This window comes from Heteronotia binoei, chromosome 16 (assembly GCF_032191835.1).
Source record: "Heteronotia binoei isolate CCM8104 ecotype False Entrance Well chromosome 16, APGP_CSIRO_Hbin_v1, whole genome shotgun sequence".
Lineage (NCBI taxonomy): Eukaryota > Metazoa > Chordata > Lepidosauria > Squamata > Gekkonidae > Heteronotia > Heteronotia binoei.
Window position 1 is genome coordinate 55,871,696 of NC_083238.1, and position 15,902 is coordinate 55,887,597.

The window sequence follows — 15,902 nt, forward strand, 5'->3', positions numbered from 1 at the left end:
TTCAGCCCAACACTCTGTGTCACACAATGGCCAAGAAACCAGAGGCCATCAGGAGGTCTGCCAGAAGGGCCAGAAGCCCTCCCACTGTTGCCCTCCAAGCACCAAGAAGACAGAGTATTCCTGCCCCAGACATAACAGCATAAGATGATTAGTCATGTTGCATCCAGTCCAACGTTCTGTGTCACACAGGGGCCAAAACCCAGGAGCCATCAGGAGGTCCACCAGTTGGGCCAGGACACTAGAAGCCCTCCCATTGTTGCCCCTCCCAATCACCAAGAATACAGAGCACTGCTTCCCCACACATAAGAACATAAGAGAAGCCATGTTGGATCAGGCCAATGGCCCATCCAGTCCAATACTCTGTGCCACAAAGTGGCCAAAACCCAAGGGGCATCAGGAGGTCCACCACTGGGGCCAGAACTTCAGAAGCCCCAACACTGTTGCTCCCACCCTCCAAGCACCAAGGATACTGAGCATCACTGACCCAGACAGAGTGTTCCATCTAGACCAGGGGTGTCAAACTAATTTGTTATGAGGGCCGAATCTGACATAAATGAGACTTTGTCGGGCCGGGCCATGTCAGGCCAGGCCATGCATGTATCTATTTAAGATTAGGTGGAAGAGATATAAAAAACCTTAAATCATGCTTAAAACATTAGCACTCAATTGTCTTAAAGGTGTTTTCTTTGTATCTCTCCCATGGGACCCAGGGAACTGGACAAAGGAAGCTCTGGCTCTTTCCTTCCTTCCCCAGGGGGTCAGGAGGGGGAGGAGCCTCAGCCAATGGAAGGAAGAGAAGGTTGGCTCAGTAGCTCTGCTTTACGACTGAGAGAGCCTAGCAAAGTAAACTATTTCTACCCCCCCCTTCCTCCCTCTCAGCCACTGGAGAAAATCGAGGTTTTGCTCTTTAGCTCCTGTGCGATTGAACAAGCCTGGCAAAGCAAGCTGTGATGCAGAAGGAAGCAAGAGAGAGGGAGAAGGAAGCAGACCAGAGCCAGTTGCTTGGGGGCCTGATAGGAGCCCTCCGAGGGCCTGATTTGGTCCCCAGGCCATATGTTTGACACCCTGGATCTAGACCTTGTAGCTAATAGCTGCTGATGGACCTCTGCTCCAGATGTTTAACCATCACTTCTGCCTAACCCTAACCCTCGCTGGATTGATTCAGTATAAGGCAGCTTCATATATTCATATGTTCCATTGTTTAACTGACAAGAGGTCAAGACTCAGGGCTTCCTCTTTTTTTTGTAGCAGGATCTCCTTTGTATATCAGGCCACACCCCCTGATGTAGCCAGATTTGCATTGTGTTGACTGTGTGGAGCGCCAAACAGATATCCCTGTTTGCAGCGCTTGGTGTTAACATTTTTTTTCCCTGTGAGGGCAAAGTTTGTTCAGTTCTAAGGCGCGAGGGGATTTGTCTACCTTCTACATTCTCTCCGAGTTGGTGGGAAAGGACAGATCGTAAATAAAGAATAAGTTATGCCGGAGGCAGAACAAGAATTGCTATCCACGACTCCTGTGAGTCTGGGAAGAGGAGGCAACCCTTCGCGTCTGGTGGAGACGGAGTGACAGAGCTCTCGTATTTTGCCTCTGGAACAGTGAACTCGTGAGACAAATCTCAATCCCTTTTCAGCTACAACTTCAACACTGTGTGTGCATTTTTTTTGGGGGGGGGGAGGACTGTCACAGCTTCTACCTTTGCGATTTGATTTGAAGGTCAAAACTGAATCTATGTACATAAAACTACACCAGTTTGGTGTAGTGGTGAAGTGCGTGGACTCTTATCTGGGAGAACCAGGTTTAACTCCCCTCTCCTCCACTTGCAGCTGCTGGAATGGCCTTGGGTCAGTCATAGCTCTCACAAGAGTTGTCCTTGAAAAGCTATCTGGGAGAGCTCTCTCAACCCCACCCACCTCACAGGGTGTCTGTTGTGGGGGGGGGGGAAGGTAAAAGAGATTGTGAGCCGCTCTGAGATTCTTTGGAGTGGAGGGCAAGATATAAATCCAATATCTTCATCTACCTCACAGGGTGTCTGTTGTGGGGGAGGATGGTAAAGAAGATTGTGAGCCATTCTGAGGCTCCTTGGAGTGGAGGGCGGGATATAAATCCAATATCTTCATCTACCTCACAGGGTGTCTGTTGTGGGGGAGGAAGGTAAAGGAGATTGTGAGCCGCTCTGAGACTCTTCGGAGTGGAGGGCGGGATATAAATCCAATATCTTCATCTACCTCACGGGGTGTCTGTTGTGGGGGAGGAAGGTAAAGGAGATTGTGAGCTGCTCTGAGACTCTTTGGAGTGGAGGGCGGGATATAAATCCAATATCTTCATCTACCTCACAGGGGGTCTGTTGTGGGGGAGGAAGGGAAAGGAGATTGTGAGCCGCTCTGAGACTCTTCAGAGTGGAGGGCGGGATATAAATCCAATCTCTTCATCTACCTCACAGGGTGTCTGTTGTGGGGGAGGAAGGTAAAGGAGATTGTGAGTCGCTTTGAGATTCAGAGTGGAGGGCAGAATATAAATCCAATATCATCACCATCACCATCACCATCTTCTTCTTCCATGTATGGACATTCCCTGCGACAGGGAAGCTGAGAACCTGAATGAGAAAGATCCTGAGCACACAGAGAATCCCCAGTAAACATTCAGTCCTGGCCTTCAAGTCAACCTGTTTGGAATAGTGATTAAGAGTGGTGGAATCAAATCTGGTGAACAGGGTTTGATCCCACACTCCTCCTCTTGCAGCCAGATGGGTGACCTTGAGTGTGTCACAGCACTCTTAGAGGTGTTCTCTCAAGAGCAGTTCCCAACAGAGCTCTTTCAGCTCCACCTACCTCACAGGGAGCCAGTTTGGTGTAGTGGTTAAGTGTGCGGACTCTTATCTGAGAGAACCGGGTTTGATTCCCCACTCCTCCACTTGCACCTGCTGGAATGGCTTTCAGTCAGCCATAGCTCTCACAGGAGATCTCCAGGTATTTCTCAACCCAGTGTTGGCACCCTGTCTCCAGGTCTATCAGCACAGAAGGGCTTGAATGATTCTTTCTGTTTGCCATTTGCCAGACATTTTTCTTTTAAAGGCAAGTCCTGTCCCACTATTATTAGTGGGAATTATTAGTGGGACCGGGGAAGGCAATGGCAAACAACCCCATTAAAAAAGTCATTACTGCAAACAGAAAATCCCAATTTAAATTGTCAAATGCTTTCTCTGCGTCCACAAAGAATAATGTCACTTCCTTTTCTGGATGTCTTTCATAATATTCTACAATATTTACAACAGTTCTGATATTGTCTCTTATTTGCCTCTTGGGAAGAAACCCTGCTTGATCTTCCTTTATATTTGGTGGACTTGTGAAAGAGCAAAAAAGTATTGGCAGATGATTCAACAAGAAATTTCTAGGATCTTGGGATATGAATTTAAGAAAGTTGCAGAGACTTTTCTGTTGGGATTACAAATGGAAAAATTTCCAAAAGAAGATAGAACTATAATTTGGTACTTGCTTTCAGCTGCTAGGACATTATATGCGCAGTTGTGGAAGCAAGAAAAAATACCAGAGAAATGGGATTGGATTGTAAAAGTTATGACAAGGAGTGAAATGGACAAATTAACAAGAATTTTAAGAGACTATGATTTAGAAGTTTTTTAAGATGGAGTGGAAAAAGTTCAGAAGATATGTAGAAAAAGAGTGGAAAATAAAAGGACATTGGACAATTTTTGATAATGATTAAGTCTTAGAAAAAAGAAGAATATTAATTTTTGTTTTTATTAGTTAAGGGTACCTTTAAACATTAGTACTTTAAGTAAATAACACTGGCGGGGGTCAAGTAACAGGGGGAGGGGTGGGTAGCAAGTAATATATGGGATAGATAAAAGAAGTTATTAATGATGCAAGAAATATAATTTGTTACCATATGTTACCAAATATAATTGTTTTAACCTCACCCTGTCAAAAGTCTGCCGTGAAAACATTGTGAAAGCAGTGTCACCCCAGAGTCGGAAATGACTGGTGCTCGCACAGGGGACCTTTCCTTTCCTGTCCCACTAAGGAGCCCCATGGCACAGAGGGGTAAAGCTGCAGTACTGCAGTCCAAACTCTCTGCTCATGACCTGAATTTGATCCCGCCTGAAATTCTAGGAGATCCCCACCATACCTCGCCTGGAAGCTGCATACAAAACCCCAACACTCAGGTGTAAACGATGCCGGTCTACAAGTATGCAGTTCCGCTATTACACTTAACGTTGCTTATCTCAGCCCTGTGGCTCAGAGTGTTAAAGCTGCAGTACTGCCATCTGAGCTGTCTGCTTATGACCTGAGTGCGATCCCGGCGGAAGCTGGGTTTTCAGGTTGACTCAGCCTTCCATCCTTCCGAGGTTGGTCAAATGAGTACCCAGTTTGCTGGGGGGGGGGGGAAGTGTAGATGACTGAGGAAGGCAATGGCAAACTACCCCATAAAAAGTCTGCTGCGAAAATGTCATGAAACGACTGGTACTTACACAGGGGACTACCTTTACCTTTTTCCCCCCAACCTGTCCCACTAACCTTTCAGAGTTCTTTGACAGTGTCAATAAACATGAGGATAGGAATGAGCCAGTAGACCTTGTTTATTTGGATTTCCAAGAGGCTTTTGACAAAGTCCCTCATCAAAGACTCTTGAGTCAACTTCAGAGTCATGATGAGATGAGAGGCCAAGTCCTTGTACGGATTGGAAATTGGCAGAAAAGCCAGAAGCAGAACGAAAGAATGAATGGTCAGTTCTTGAAATGGAAAAATGTAAGCAGTGGGGTCCCTTGGGGATCTTCACAGGGACCAGAGATTTTCAGTTTGCTCGTAAATAACTGACAGTGATGAAGTGGCCAAGTTAGTTAGGGCAGATAAGTCAAAAATAGATTGTGAAGAGCCCCGAAAGGACCTCTCCAAGTCGAGGGAATGGGCATTAAAACGGCAAATGGGATTCAATGTGAACGGGTGCAAAGTGATGCATATGGAGCAAATAATCCCAGCTCCACAGATACAGTGATGGAATCTGAGCTGGCAACGACAGGCCAAGGAAAGGATCTTGGGGCTGTAGTGGATCATAGGATCATAGAGTTGGAAGGACCCCCAGGGTCATCTAGTCTACCCCCCTGCACAGAACAAAGCTTCTATTCAGGGTTTTTTTTTTGTAGCAGGAGCTCCTTTGAATATTAGGCTACATCTCCCTGATGTAGCCAATCCCCCAAGAGCTTAAGGGGTCTTCTCACAGGACCTAGTGTAAACTCTTGGAGGATTGGCTATATCGAGGGGGGGGGGAGGTGTAGCCTAATATTCAAAGGAGATCCTGATACAAATAAAGCCTTGCTTCTATTTTCTCCATTGGCTGACCAGCACATGAAACAACTAATGTACAAAAGCTTGCAATTCCCAGCCATTTTTTTTTTTCCTCTGGGTCTTAGGCTCAAAGCATTGACCATGAGATTTCTGTAAAGAATGTCAGTAAATCAAAAGCAGGTTTGCAACTGAACAACACCTGAACAGCATACTCAAGATTGCTACAACACAGACATTGTCTCCAGATTTTGATGCAACAATTCCGAGCAAGAGGTGTCAGTTCTCACGTACTACTAACTAAACAAAATCTTGCAAGAGCGCTACTCTTTTAAGCGTGTTTTATTTTAAGTTTTGTTTTAAAAATTATTTCGTAGTGTTTGTCTGTGTCCTTTATACAGTTTATATCTCTGCTCCCTGGCACTACATTTTATGACGCACATGGCCCGACCCAAGAAGGTCTCATTTACGTCAGATCTGGTCCTCATAACAAATGAGTTCGACATCCACACCCCTGGATTAAGCTGTTTAATTTCAGCAACCAAATGAAGCTGTTGAATTTCGGTGTCCGTATGGATTTTGTGGGGCTTTAGACGTAGGGATGCCAGCCACCAGGTGAGACTTGAGGAAATTTTCAGCCCATCTCTCCTTCTATACCTGTAGTAATTAACCCTCCTCATCACCTGCTTCCCTTTCTAGTTATTGTATTTCCCCTGATATGAGGTTTCTGCTTATATCAGGAGCCCCGTGGCACAGAGTGGTAAAGCTGCAGTACTGCAGTCCAAGCTCTGCTCATGACCTGAGTTCAATCCCGGCGTAAGCTGGGTTCAGGTAGCCAGCTCAAGATTGACTCAGCCTTCCATTCTTCTGAGGTCGGTCAAATGAGTCCCCAGCTTGCTCGGGGTAAAGCGTAGATGTCTGGGAAAGGCAATGGCAAACCGACCTGTAAAAAAATTGTCAAGGAAATGCAGTGATGTGACATCACCCCATGGGTCGGTAACAACTCGGTTGTTTTTAAAAACTTTAAAATTAAAAAATTAAAACTTTAAAAAGGTAACAACTCGGTGTTCCACAGGGGATGGCCTTTACCTTTATACATACATACATATATACATATATATATATATATATATATATATATATATATATATATATATATGCTAATATCAGTGGGTGTGCCCAAATGCCACACAGATATTGGATTTAAGAAGAAGATAGAAGAAGATATTGGATTTATATCCCACCCTCCACTCTGAAGAGTCTCAGAGCGGCTCACAATCTCCTTTACCTTCCTCCCCCACAACAGACACCCTGTGAGGTGGGTGGGGCTGAGAGGACTCTCACAGCAGCTGCCCTTTCAAGGACAACCTCTGCCAGGGCTATGGCTGACCCAAGGCCATTCCAGCAGGTGCAAGTGGAGGAGTGGGGAATCAAATCCGGTTCTCCCAGATAAGAGTCCGCACACTTAACCACTACACCAAACTATGCATCTGTTTATGTATGTTTATAGAATTTGTTTTTTTAACGTGCCCTTTCCACCCGATTTAGGGTTCCCAAAGTGGTGAACCATTGAAAACATTGCAACGAAGTCAAAAAAATAGGTATATGGGGAAAACAACCAGATGCAACCAAATAAATAAACTGGAAGGCAGAAAGTACACGTACATAACCTTGAAAGCATTTGGACCCACTCAGTTCACTTTGCAAATATTTCTCTGGTATCTTTATTGCGTCCGGCTCCATCCAGCTTCATTTCAGTCTCTCTCTATATTGCTGTTCATCTCTGCAGCGCACCTGAGACTCTGGGATGGCGTTCATACTTCAGGAATGCTAATTGCGTCCCCGTCCGCCTCTAACCACATTGTGACCCTCAGAAGCCTTTTCATCTCCTTCCGCGTTGCCTGGGAGGATAATTACTTCAAAGAGCAGGCCCATTGCTGGCCATTCTGGTTTCGAACTCCCCCCTCCATTGTGTTTGCCAAGTCGACCGTCGGAGCCAGAATCGGAATCAAGGTTCCTGGCAGCGCCGTTGCGTGTTCGGCCCAGGCTGCTGGCAGAAAGTCTACATATTTTCCTGCGATTGCCAGCGTTTGTTGGCATCTCTCTTTTTGTGCCAATGAGCTTCATCTTCAGATGCGACACGACAGACACCGCGTCTGGCCGGGCTCCTCTTGGAGCTGTCCGTCACGATGAAGGCCAATGCATTTTGTTAGCATCTTGGCCTGCCATTTTGTTGGAGACGACCGATCGGTAGCCAATTTCCAAAAAGCTATTTGGCAACCGAAGAGTTAGGAGGAGGAGACGCTAATGTTAATGTACAGGCACAGGAAGGTGTGGGCGACTAGAAACGTTCTTTGTTCCCTCTCCTCCCCCCAACATGTCTAGTCAGAGGGAATTAGATGAAAGATGACATTTCTTTGGCTGGGGGGCCTACCTCGGGCTTTCAAAAGAATAGAACGCCCTCCAGGATGCCCGAGGCTGTTCCACACGTAACATTCTTTATCTGGAGTTTATCGCTGTGAAGTCCATATGTGTGCATATGTTACTTTTGTTCTAAAATCTGTAGCAGGAATCGCTGAGGCAGCCGTACTAGTCGGCCCAATGTGAATATACTTCTGCAGTTAGGGTTGCCATCCCCCAGGTGGTGGCTGGGGATCTCCCATGACTACTTACTGATATCCAGGCGTCGGAGATCAGTTCCTCTGCAGAAAAGGGCTGTTCTGGAAGGTTGACTCTATGGAATGTTCCCCTTTGGCTATGGGTTCCCAGGTTAGAGTACTCACTCAGGCACCCATCCTCAGGTCCATTCAGCAGAGACAAGCTGGCTCAAAGCATTAGTGGTTTACATGCAAGGAGAAAGCTCCAGCCACCAACAACTTCAGCGAACATACAAAACTGGAAGCTGAAACAAGAGCTCCACCCAATATTTTTTTGTAGCAGGAACTCCTTTGCATATTAGGCCATGCCCCCCTGATGTAGCCAATCGTCCAAGAGCTTGCAGGGCTCTTCATACAGGGCCTACTGTAGGCTCCAGGAGGATTGGCTACATTGGAGGGTGTGGCCTAATATGCAAAGGAGTTCCTGCTACAAATTAAAAAAGCCCTAGACCAAAGTAAATCGCACAGATATTGGGTTTGTGTGTGTGTGTGTGTGGGGGGAGCAGACTGTTCCATCACATATCTACATATACACAATAAATATACCACACTCTATAGCAACGGTGTCAAACATGCAGTTCGGGGGGCGAATCAGGCCTCCGGAGGGCTCCTATCAGGTCCCTGAGCAACTGGCTGCCATCTGCTTCCTTCTCCCTCTCTCTTGCTTCCTTCTGCATCACAGTTTGCTTTGCAAGGCTTGCTCAATCACACAGGAGCTACAGAGCAAAACCTCTGTTTTCTCCATTGGCTTCCTTGGGGAGGAAGGGGAGAGAGGGAGAGCTTGCTTTGTGAGGCTCTCTCGATTGCTATTGAACCAAGCCTCTCTTCCTTCTATTGGCTGAGGCTTGCCCCCAGTCCCCTGGAGAAGGAAGGAAAGAGCCAGAGCTTCCTTTGCCCAGTTCCCAGGATCCCATGGGAGAAATACAAAGAAAGCATCTTTAAGACCAATGAGTGCTAATGTTTTAACCAAGTTTTTTAAGTTTTGAAAAATATATATATTTGTTTGTCTGTATTCTTTATAAACTTCATATCTCTGCTACGTAATCTTAAATATGTACACACATGGCCCGGCCCGACATGGCTCGGCCCAACTCAACATGGCCCAGCCCAACAAGGTCTCATTTATGTCAGATCTGGCCCTCGTAACAAATGAGTTTGACACCCCTGCTCTATGGCATTGTACCCCATTGAAGTCCTGTCCCTCCCCTGGCTCCACCCTCCTAATCCCCGCCCCCCTTGAATTTCTGTCTTATTCAAAAGCAGGGTCTATTGCATCAGAAGCATTCCCAGTTCTGGTTTGGGAAATACCTGGAGATTTTGGGGGTTAAGCCTGGAAAGGGCGGAGTTTGGGGAGAAGAGAGACCTCAGCAGTGTATAGATCCGGGGTGGCCAAACTTGCTTAGCATAAGAACCACATCGAATAAACGTCAGATGTTTGAGTGCCACAAGACATGAACAAATATGCACAGAAAGATAAAATACATATGTGTGCACTTTACAACATGACCATACTAAAAAAATATTTTTTTTTTAAAAAAACAAAAGTTGTGAATAACAGTCCCCATAAGGCCAGCATGGGGAAAGGTTAGGGAATTATTTTTTGGCACCATCAGGAGAAGGAAACAGACATGTACCATACAAATCATAAGACTCCATGAGTATATGCAGAAGAAGCTTTATTAATTTATTAAGAGAGCCAGTTTGGCATAGTGGTTAAGTGTGCAGACTCTCATCTGGGAGAACCGGGTTTGATTCCCCACTCCTCCACTTGCAGCTGCTGGAATGGCCTTGGGTCAGCCATAGCTCTCGCAGGAGTTGTCCTTGAAAGGGCAGCTTCTGGGTGAGTTCTCTCAGCCCCATTTACCCCTCAGGGTGTCTGTTGTGGGGGAGTAAGGCAAAGGAGACTGTAAGTCGCCCTGAGTCTCTGAGATTTGGAGTGGAGAGCGGGGTATAAATCCAGTATCATCATTGTCGTCGCTGCCACCTCCTCCTCCTCCTTTTTCTTCATCTTCTTCTTCTTCCTCATCTCCAGCTGCCACCTGGAGGCTGGCGACAATTGTGGCTTGTGGCGATTAGACATCAACTTAATGACAAAGGCCTTCTCTCCTCTCCAAGTAAAAGCCTCTAAAACTGGGCCCAGAACGTAGCAAAATTGTGAAGCTGTTTAATTAAAGGCAGGACTAGATTTGGAGGCCATGAAGGGAATATATTTGTGTCACCAAATAATACATTACTGTTTGGGCCGAACTCCCTCTAAGTGATGCTACAGCTGTTGCTAGGGAACAAGGAGGGGAGGGGGAAGCGATTGTTATATCCAGGACTCAACTCTTAAAGGTACATTTATGAAGCGTAATCTTTGCTTTTTTTTTTTTGGTTGGAGATTAATTTGAAAAATGCATGGATTTAAATTATTTAAGGTCAATAAACTTTGAAAGGCTTCTATGCGGCGTTACCCAGACATGGTTTATCGGGGAACATTTTAGAACGGTCCAAATTAACTTGTATTAAAAGCTGAAATATCTCTGCCACAGAAGGAGCGTCTCGACTCTGAATAAATTAACAAATGGCACTGTGTCACTTTGGTTGGTTCCCCGCCCCCACCCTTTCCCCTAACAGAACATTCTGCAATTACTTGCATTGCAAATACTCCTCACCTGGAGTATTGTGTCCTCACCTGGAGTATTGTGTTCAGTTTTGGCCACCACATTTCAAGAAGAATATAGACAAGCTGGAACGGGTCCAGAGCAGGGCGATGAAGATGGTGAGGGGTCTGGAGACCAAGTCCTATAAGGAAAGGTTGAAGGAGCTGGGCTTGTTTAGCCTGGAGAGGAGGCAGCTGAGAGGTGATATGATCACCATCTTCAAGTACTTGAAGGGCTGTCATATAGAGGATGGTGTGGAATTGTTTTCTGTAGCCCCGGAAGGTAAGACCAGAACCAATGGGTTGAAATTAAATCAAAAGAGTTTCCGGCTCATTAGGAAGAACTTCCTGAAAGTTAGAACGATTTCTCAGTGGAACAGGCTTCCTTGGCAGGTGGTGGGCTCTCCTTCCTTGGAAGTTTTTCAACAGAGGCTAGATGGCCATCTGACAGCAACGAAGATCCTGTGAATTTAGGGGAAAGGGTTTGTGAGCATCCTGCATTGTGCAGGGGGTTGGACTCGATGACCCTGGAGGTCCCTTCCAACTCTATGATTCTATGAAATGTATTTACAAAATTCAAAAGTTAAAAAAAATCAGTTTACATGAAGATACTAATCCAGTGCTTTTTCAGTATGGGCAAAAGAACATAAGAGAAGCCATGTTGGATCAGGCCAATGGCCAATCCAGTCCAACACTCTGTCACACAGTGGCCCAAAATACCAAGGGCCATCAGGAAGTTTATCAGTGGGGCCAGGACACTAGAAGCCCTCCCACTGTGTTCCCCCCGCCCAAGCACCAAGAATATAGAGCATCACTGCCTTAGACAGAGAGTTCCAACAATACGCTGTGGTCAATAGCCACTGATAGATGTCTGCTCTATAAGAACATAAGAGAAGCCATGTTGGATCAGGCCAACAACACATCCAGTCCAACACTCTGTACACACAGTGGCCAAAACCCCCCAAGTGCCATCTGGAGGTCCACCAGTGGAGCCAGGACACTAGAAGCCCTCCCACTGTGCCCCCCCCCCCCACCCAAGCACCAAGAATACAGAGCATCACTGCCCCAGACAGAGAGTTCCAACAATACGCTGTGGCTAATAGCCACTGATTGACCTTTGCTCCATATGTTTATCCAATCCCCTCTTGAAGCTGTCTATGCTGGCAGCCATCACCACCTCATGTGGCAGTGCATTTGGCCCATCTCATCCCAAAATCGGAATAGGGAGAGATTGTATATCCTCATGTACACAAACAGACATGGCATATCTACCTATGAGCTTATTACAGATCATGTCAGCCAAATTAATTAATTAATTAATTAATTTTTAAAAGAATGCACTGCCCTTTCAGGGACCAGTTTAAGGCTTTCAACTGGGCATTGGGAAATACCTGGAGATTTTAAGAGGGTGTGAAGACTGGGGACAGTTGGGGTTTGAGGAGGGGAGGGACTTCACTGGGGTAGGAAGCCATAGACTCCACCTTATAAGAACATAAGAGAAGCCATGTTGGATCGGGCCAATGGCCCACCCAGTCCAACACTCTGTGACAGTGGCCAAAAAGAACCAGATGCCATCAGGAGGTCCACCAGCGAGGCCAGGACACCGGAAGCCCTCCCATTGTTGCCCCCCTTAAGCACTAAGGATGCGGAGCATCTCTGTCCCAGACAGAGGGTTCCATCTCTACCTTGTGGCTAGGAGCCACTGATGGACCTCTTTTCCAGATGTTGATCCAATCCCCTCTCAAAGCTGGCTATGCTTGTAGCCGTCGCCGCCACCTGTGGCAGTGAATTCCACGTGTTAATCACCCTTTGGGTGAAGAAAGACTTTCTTTTATCTGTTCTAACCCGACTGCTCAGCAATTTCATTCCAAGGCAGCCATTTGTTCTAGAGGAATTGGATTTGGTTGTTTGGAGGCCAGCAATAATTAGGGTCATCAGCTCAAGGTCAGGAAATACCTGTAGATATTGGGAGGGGATGGAGTCTGGGGTGGGTGTAGGGCTGCCAGGTCTTACCTGGTTCTGGGCAGGGGATTTTCAATGACACCATAGAGTTTTTTTGCCTGATTCCTAGAGCGTTGCATGCATGATGTGCCTGGTGTGATGCTGTCATCACCAGGCATATCACAGCGTGCTGGAACTCTGTGGGGGTGGGGCTTCTTCCACTGGCCTGCTATGGAGAAGTGGGTTGGAGGCCCTGAAATTGGGGAAAACCCCACCTCTGGTGGGAACTTGGGAACTCTAGGTGTGTGGGGTTAGGGGAGGGGAAGGACTTCAATGGGGTATAAAGTCACTCTCCATGGGAGGAGAGAGGGAGAGGACAAAGGTAGAGAGAGAAGGGGGTCAGAGGGGAGCTCCTGGGTTAAGACAAAGAGAAGCACTCCATACAAAGAGATATACACAGAGTCAGGGGTCATTTGTAGAAAAATAGGTGGTGGAGCTAATTAGCGCATAACTCATTAGCATATGCCCCCCATCAAAAAGCAACTCAATGCAAGAAAGGAGAGCCCCGGGTGAGTGAGGCCTGCTTGGGCTGGCTAGAGATCCAGCCAGCCAAATCAGGCTTCGCTCTCCTGGGCTGCTCCCCTGCCCCCAGTCAAAAGGCCAGCAAGCCACCCATCACCAAAATCCCATAAGAAGTGGAGAAAGGGTGGTGTGGACTTCTCCAGGGGTTAATGAGGGTTGCTGGGGGCATGGCTGACTGCCCGCTCTCCCAATCCAGGGATTGTTACGCAGCTGCACTTACTATTCAATGGACAAGGTAGGTGGGGAGGAGTAGGGTGAGCCATCAGAAAGGTTCAGGAACTGTGCTCCTGGGAGCGCCTGCTGAATCTTAATGTAGTGCCCGCCCCCCCCCCATTCTAGGCATGTTGAGTCACTCACTCCAACAGTGAATCCGCCCCTTACATTAATTTCTCCCTCTCTTTGTACAGTGACACGGCAGGGGTTTCTAACTGGTCTGAGCTCTCGCAACTAGAGACAACGACGAAAGAGAAAACACAGCAGAACCTACTAGTTCTGACGAAGCAACCAGGTGAACTTGGGCATGCTGGCTTTTTGAATGGCTGGGATACAGCTGCACCATCCCCATCAACGATGACCTCTATGGTGAAATCAAATTAGGATTTATTCATTAAATGAAGGCATTACAGGTCCAAGACTTCGTCTTGGTGTGACTGGGGCGCTCAGGCTGAGGATTACAATTATACCCTTACAGAATAAGTAAAGGCAAGTTACAATGTCTGACACAGACTAGGGCTGCCAAGTTCCCAGGCTGGGGGGTGGGGTTCTCCTGCCCTGGAGGTTCCCAACCCACCGGCCCACATTGGGGGATCCTCCCCCGATGTCGCCAGCGTGCTTATGTCACTCTAGGAGCATCCAGGATAACTTTATGGTTTTCCTGGACGCTCTAACAATTTGGAAGGGAAACTCTATGGCACCATAGAGACCCCCCCCACAAATTGCTAGAGCGTCCAGGAAAACCATAGAGTTCCCCTGGATGCTCCTAGAGCGAACGGCGCACGATATCGCTGGCGCGATCACGTCACTGCTGAGTGACGTCATTGTGCCACATGCATGAAGCACGCGTAAAAACAGCCCCCTACCAGAGGCCGCGGGGGACTTGGCAACCGTAGTCCAGACCGTTACATGTTTGAAGCACTAGACACCTTTTTTCTCTACCAATGAAGCATTCCCCTCTACCCCCCTTCACTGTTATCAAGTCCAGCTTAAGCAAGTTGCCTCAAAAGCAAAAGTCTCCAAGCCGTGGCCTTCGACTCCAAACCATACCACGCACTCAGGGTGAGAAAGTTACTTGTGTACCGTTACAGACATAATACAGTAAATAAGCTAGCGAGCATGTTCAACACAGCAATTCCCTTCTATGGCAGTTCCCACTACAGCATTTGTCTGGACTCCCAAATGGACAAACTCATGGCAAGAAGCGTTCTTGACAACAGCTGGTGGGGAGTGATCACTGGGTCTGTGGAGGAAAACACCAGCGTGATCCTCTCAGGGACAGGACACAAGTTCCATCACAGAAGTACCTTTCAAGCCATCCTTCTGATCAGGGGTGGAATTCTAGCAGGAGCTCCTTTGCATATTAGGCCACACCCCCTGATGTAGCCAATCCACCAGGAGCTAACGAAAAAGAAACCTGTAAGCTCTAGGAGGACTGGCTACATCATAGGGGTGTGGCCTAATATGCAAAGGAGCGCCTGCTAGAATTCCACCCCTGCATCTGATGCACGTGGAGCGGCTGTTATCACTTGACTTCATGGAAGGAAGGATGGAATAAATAAATACATATGTGCTGGAAGGAATCTTGGCTAAATTACTTTCAGTCTTTTCAGACATCTCTTCTAATTAAAGCAAAATCATTACAGGACTTCTGCCATGAAGATTCACTATTATAGATTCAGAAGGTGATGAAAATGTTTTCATTAAACGGAGAGACAGAGACGGGGTGAGAGAAGCCCTTCAGGCATGGCATTTCTTCTCAAGCCTCTAATAACATTAATAAACTCTTTAATCTCTGCCATGTTTATGACTTAATAGGAATCCTTCAAGAGATGACAGGCCAGCTAAAGAGATGCCCGGCTTTTTTCGATCAGTGAACTCCTGGCTTTTGTGTTCTCTTTGTGCAAAAATCCTTCTACCTTAAGAATGAAGAAGAGCCATGCTAGATCAGAGGAGTGGCCCCTCTAGTCTAGCATCCTGCCTCACACAGGGGCCAACCAGTTCCTCTGGAGAGCCATCAACAGGGCATAGAGGCCAAGGCCTTCCTAAGAACATTAGAAGATCCCTCTTGGATCAGATCAGTGGTCCACCCAGTCCAGCATCCTGCCTCACACAGTGACGAACCAGTTCCTCTGGAGGGCCAACAACAGGGCAGAGAGGCTGAGGAGCTTCCTGAGAGCATCAGAAGAGCCCTGTCGGATCAGGCCAGTGGTCCATCTTGTTCAGCATCCTCTCTCACACAGTGGCCAACCAGCTCTTCTGGAGGGCCAACAATGGGGCATAGAGGCCAAGGCCTTCCTAAGAACATCAGAAGAGCCCTTCTGGATCAGACCAATAGTCCATCTTGTTCAGCATCCTGTCTCATACAATGGCCAACCAGCTCCTCTGGAGGGCCAACAACAGGGCAGAGAGGTCGAGGCCTTCCTAAGAACATCAGAAGAACCCTTCTGGATCAGACCAATGGTCCATCTAGTCCAGCATCCTGTCTAACCCAGTGACCAACCAGTTCCCCTGGGGGGCCAACAAACAGTGTAGAGGTCAAGGGCTTTGCTTCCTAAGAACGTAAGAAG